General features: G+C 52.3%; 1 long non-coding RNA gene across 1 annotated transcript; it reads left to right on the forward strand.

Annotated features, from left to right (window-relative positions):
• Positions 1 to 2,254: 2,254 nt before the first annotated feature.
• On the forward strand, positions 2,255 to 3,252 carry LOC120879647. The gene is made up of 2 exons (XR_005724843.1): positions 2,255 to 2,560; positions 2,903 to 3,252. It is a non-coding gene; the product is annotated as an uncharacterized LOC120879647 (long non-coding RNA).
• The last annotated feature ends 2,730 nt before the right edge of the window (positions 3,253 to 5,982 follow it).

The following is a 5,982-nucleotide window of genomic DNA, read 5'->3' on the forward strand; positions in this document are numbered from 1 at the left end:
GGCGGTGGTCCCCACTGACATTAGGGATCACCTGGGTGTGACCTGTGCCCTGACACCCCCGGCCCCGCCCTAAGGGGTGTGGCTCACGCGGCTGGGCGGGGCCCGACATGGACAGGGTTTTCTAGTTTCTTGGGTGGTTTCAATGTGCGGTCAGGATGGAGAATCACGGAATCTGGGCAAAGGGCACAGCAGCCAGATCACTTCCCGGTGCCTTCCTCACCCCTCCCCAAGGCGTGGGGCGTGGGGACAGCTGACAGAGGGCGAGGATCTGGTCAGGCGAGGGGAGCTCTGAGTCCCCTGCTCCTGCACGCGGAGATGAACTCAGAGTGTGAACTCACTCTGTGAGCCCATAAACCAGCACACAGACCTGAGCAGTAAGTGAACCTAAAGCCAGTGTTGGGTTAAGATGTCCTGATTATGCTTCTAGCCAAAGGCTCAACTCCCACTTTCTTTATGTTTGCAACTGAAGGCAGCTTTCCAAGCGGCAGCTTTGACTGTCATCTGCCACCTACTATGTCAGCAAAAGGCATTCCTCTGGCCAAAGGAGAGTGAGTACTCCTGTGGATGGAACACCATGGCACTGAAGAACAGTGGCTACTCTCTGAGAAGGGGCCTAGAGAGAAGTTGCAGGGAACAGCCAGGGCTTTGGAGGTGGTTGATGTAGAACCAGTATCCCTTCTTTCCGCCTATCAGCCCCTGGTGTGTGACCCAGGGGCAGGTGCTGTGCTATGCTGAGCCTCAGCCTCATCCTTGGTAAGAACTTACATAAGTTAATGGACAGTATTGGTTTTCTGATACCGTTGTAACAAATTACCACAAACTTAACGGCTTGTGTTTGTGTGTGCTAAGTCACCTCCATTGTGTCTGACTTTTTGCAACCCTATGGACTGTAGCCCACCAGGCTCCTCTGTTCGTGGGATTCTCCAGGCAAGGACACTGACGTGGGTTGCCATTTCCTTCTCCAGAGGATCTTCCCGACCCAGGGACTGAACCCATGTCTCTTATGTCTCCTGCGCTGGCAGGCAGGTTCTTTAACACTAGCACCCCCTGGGAAGCCCAGTGGCTTAAAGTCATGCACATGTTTTATCTGACAGTTCTGGAAGTCAGAAGTCTGCAGTGGGGCTTGCTGGGCTAAAATCAAGATGTCGGTAGGACTGTGTTCCTTCTGGAGGTTTTGGGAGAGGTTCCAACCCCGTGACTTCTCCATCTTCTAGAAGCTTCCAGCATTCTCTGGTTCTGGGGCTCTTCCTCCATCTTCAAGGCCAGCACTTTCCCACCTTCAAATCTCTCTCTGACTGGGTCTTTCAGTTTTGTGACCATCACTGCCGTTCTACTGGGCTCATCCAGACAATCCAGAACAATCTCCCCATCTCAAGATCCTTGGCTTAACCACATCTGTAAAGTCCCATTTCCTCTGTACATTCACAGGTTCTAGGGATTAGGAAGCGGGCCCTTTTGAAGGCAATTATTCTGCCTAATATATAGAAAGTGAAAAAGTGTCTGTCGCTCAGTCGTGTCCGACTCTTTGTGACCCCAGGGACTGTAGCCCACCAGGCTCCTCTGTCCATGGAATTCTCCAGGCAAGACTATTGGAGTGAGTGAACCATTCCCTTTGCCAGAGGATCTTTCTGACCCAGGAATGGAACTCAAGGCTCCTGCGTCGTAGGCAGATTTTTTACCTTCTGAGATACCAGGGAAGCTCATTATACAGGAAGAGCTTTGTCAGTTGTTAATTTTTTATGTTCTTAGGGTTTTTCTCCAACCTTTGATACATGCTCTCAGTTACCTGGTAGCAAATGCTGGCAGAAGGTTAAAAAAATTGCTGAGGGCTTCCCTGGTGGCGCAGTGGTAAAGAATCTATCTGCCTGCCAATGCGGGAGACACAGGTTTGATCCCTGACCCAGGAAGACTGCCCACGCAGCGAAACAGCTAAGCCCACGTGCCGCTGAGCCTATGCTCTAGAGCTGCAGCCCTCGAAGCCCTTGCATCCTGGAGCCAACTATTGAAATCCTTGCGCCCTAGAGCCAGCGCTGCACAACAAGAAAAGCCACCGCTGTAAGAAGCCCTAGCGCCGGAACTAGAGTAGCCCCGGCTTGGCGCAACTAGAGAAAGCCTGCGCTGCAAGAGCCTGCACAGCCAAGAACAAATAAACAAGTAAACAAATTTCTTTAAATTGCTGAAACAATTAAATTAGCATCACCAAAATATTCAGAAACTGCTATCAGGGACTTCAACAGTTTCTTTTGTGTGCGTGTGTGTGAACCTGTAACTCGTGGTTGTGATTTCAATGTATAGTTTGTGATTTCAGGGCAGAGTTTTTGCTTGTAAAATTACTCCTAGAACACTTGAGGGGACTGACTGATTGGCGACACGGTGTCCTGCAGAGACGACTCTGACTTGGCAGGCACTCTAACCTCTGACAAGTCTGAGGATGGCCCCAGGGCCTGCCAAGCTTATGACTTAACAAGATCACTCCTCTCCGGAGAGGGGACCATTGGCAAGCTCGGCCAGGAAGGCAAGACCAGAATTGAATATGCAGTGGAGCTCTTCTGGTCTTTAAGTGAGTTGAGAACTCAAATCTGGAGTTTGGATAGGAAACTGGGACTCAGTGGGAGGTCTGTGAGGGTGGAGGATGGGGTGCTTCCAGGCTTTCAAAACACAAAACAGGTGGTTTTCAGTGGTGCTAGCTGGCTGGGGGAGAGGAGAGGAGGGGTGAATACCAAGTAGGCAGGCTTCTGGAAGGGTGGGGCCCCAGGCTGGAGCCTGGGCCGGCTGCCTGAGAGTAGAGAGTGACAGGTGAGGGCTCTGAACCTCTGCGCTGGGGGGTCTCTGGGAAATCCCAGGACTGTCAAGAAGTTCAGGGAGGAACCTTGACCCCAGCCTGGGAAATGCTTTTTTTCAGGCTCAGAGATCATCGAGTAGGGAGTGCACAAAAGTGGGAACCCAACCAAACCAGAGGTTCACCGCCCCCTGCCCCCACCCCGCACAAAGAGGAGGACCAAGGAGCAGAGTGGTGGGAACCCGTGCTCCTAACGAAGCAGCAGTGACGTGGGCCACAAGGAAGCGGAAGGCGCGAGCCCCAGCCAGAGGCAGGCTCAGCCAAGTCAGACAGGCTTTAATTATTTTAGGGTCAGAAGTCTGTGCTGGGTAAACACGCCAGATGTTTATGCTTTTGTATATTTTGATTTCTTGTTTGCTTTACTTGTTGTTGATGATGTTGTTGTTTTAGTAAAACTCTAAATAAGAAAAGGGTAATGGAGTCCTAGCTTTTGTCTGGGAAGGCCCAGGGGAAGAATCAAGGAAAATCCTTGTGTAGCTGAGGCCCCTGGTGAGGTGAAGCCCAGAAACGAGACAAATCTCAACCCCAGAAGGGGCTGCTCTCGAATCTCCCGGGGAGTCTTTAATTAACTCTTCCACACGTGGCTTGAGTGAGGGAAATGGTGACTCGGTGGGCATGGGACAGCAAGAGCAGGCACCAAAGCGGACAGCTAGCCACGTCCCATCCCACTGACACAGAAGGCCAGCCAGACAACAGTGCTTTTGTTAAGTAGCTTGGCCAACAGCGCAAAATGCCTCCTGGCTCACCAAGGGCCGAGGCTGCCCATTTGCCCTTACCCTCCCTAGCTCTTATACAAACAACAGAATGAATAGAAATCTTCATTTCTCCCAACAGACCTGCCTGACACCAATTAACACTCCTCAAAGAAACTCTAAGATGTCTTCAACGCGAAGACTGGGATGTGTTCTCTGAACGACTGTTCTCACACCCTGCAAGGCAACCAGGCTCAAGATGGCAAACGGCGACACTGGTTAAGCGGTCCTGCAGGCAAGAGGTAAATCTGCGCACAGAGCATGGTCCAAGGGCCCCCATTCCCTTCCTACTCCATCAGACCATCAAAACCTCTCAGTCAGGCGTGTAGCAAATGGGTGTCCTAGGACTGGCCACTGAACGATAGTGCCAGAACACAAATTCCAACATCTTGTCCAGAGAGTACCCCCACTGATCACATTAGAGGCGAGCAGGGGAGCAACAGTGGGGAGAAGGGGTGGGTAATTTATTCAGGAGCTGGAAGCTGAGAAACAGATTTGGTAAGCAAATACTTCAAAGCCCACTAGAGAACTCCCATAAAACACAGGCCCTCTGAAGCAACCCAGGAGTGATTTAAATCCACTTGGAATTTCAAGGGGGGAGTAAGACTTATCAACTCTGTTCAGAGCCTCATGAATAATCTCACCTGACATGGGACACTGAACCAGCAGAAATCTAGGATGTACAAAGGAAAACAGGCTTCCCACTAACCTTTGTTACTCAAGTCTTATTCCTAAGTGGGAAACCAGGGTGAGAGAAGCCCAGACAGGAAGCTCACCGTGTTCAGACACATTATATTTTGTCCTTGTGAGAGAAGTCTTAGATGGGAAACATTTTTTGGCAACCAAAACTGGGCTGGCTGGATCGGCTAAGGGAAAAGGGTGTGCACCCACGTCCTTCGGGATGTGGAAGTCGTTTGCAACTCTCTCTAGGCTAGCAGAGGCAGTGAGTGGGAAGGGGGCTTACCATTAAATAAATACCTAAGCCCTGATCTGCAAAGGCGCCGGCTGTCCTAGTTCCTCCTGTCGCGCTAAACACAGGTTGCACCCGCCCCCATCTCCTACCTCCACGCCGCAGATCCACTGTGCTCCTGCGATAGAGGATCAAGTTATTGTCAACTAGGTGGCCACCCTGGCGCGGGGAGAGGGTTCCCCCGCTTGTCCTCATTGTTCTGGATGGAAGGAGCATGCGGGACGGTTGCCGGAACCTTCTCGAAGATCTCAGGGGGCCTGGGTCCCGCGGGAATCCCTTCTGTCCCCTTCAGAGCACAGCCTTTCCGCCCGGTGGCCGCCGTCGAGGTGGCAGCGGCGGCGGTGACTCGGGCAGGCCAGGGCCAAGGAGCGGCCGCCTGCTCTGCCCGCGATGGCCGCAGGGGGGCAGGACAGAGAGACCGCGGGCACGGGCCGCCGCGGAGCCCGGGCCGCCGCGGAGCCCGGGCGCGCGCCGAGTGCGGGACGCGCGGAGATGGCGCGCGCGCTCGGGCTCTGAGCCCTGGGAGTGACCGCGCTCCGCAGCGACCGGCCCGGCGCTGGCAGACGCTAGGGAGTGAGGTGGCTGGGACGGCCGAGGGGTCCCGCCGCCCCGGGAGCCGGGGGACAGTCACCGCTGCCTCTGACCGGAAGGCTGCCCTGGGGAGGAAGGTGGCCAGCGTCGCCCTGCATCCCTCTCTGCTCAGAGCCGAACCGCCTTCCTGGCATCTGATGACCGCGTATGCCCCCCGCCTCCAGGCCCCGTTTTGCAGAAACAGAGGCCTGGAGGTGACATGAGTCTAAAGGACATAGTTTAGACCATAAATCAGTTCTGCTAATCCTGAGCTCTGTGGTCCAGAAAGTTTAAATTCAGGAGGCAGCTTTTCATATCTAATTGCATGGACTCCCATTTCTTTTCCTGTTTTCCCTGACCGTGGCCCCTCCCCGTCAGCTCTCTTCTTTTTTAGCACAATTTCCATCATTCACACCAAGAACTTCAGGTCAGCCCAGTTCTCTTCCCTTCATCAATTCGACTCCATTTCCCTTCATCAAATCATCTCTATTTCTCTTTTTCTTCCTGCTTCCAAATGTATTCCTAACTCGTTTGAGCCAGCACAGCCAAAAGTACTAGTCCAGAGAGCTCCAACACAAATGGAAATGGCCTTGGAAAGGAAGGCAGGGGAACAGTAAGCCCATCAAAAATCAAATTGCATCTTTGTGGGTACTGAGAAGGCATTAAATTGTTCAATAAAATATTCTCGTCTTAAAATAAAAACTTTATCCTAAAATGACTGCATTGGTTTGTTTCACTGATATTTATTTTGGAACGCCAGATATCTTTACAGACCGTGTAAACTTTTTATGTTCATTGAAAGTAGATCTGGATTCGAAAGGGTGGCGAAACCCTGCAGTTCTGATATTAAT

Source organism: Oryx dammah, unplaced genomic scaffold, assembly GCF_014754425.2.
Source record: "Oryx dammah isolate SB20612 unplaced genomic scaffold, SCBI_Odam_1.1 HiC_scaffold_20, whole genome shotgun sequence".
In the NCBI taxonomy this organism is placed as follows: Eukaryota; Metazoa; Chordata; class Mammalia; order Artiodactyla; family Bovidae; genus Oryx; species Oryx dammah.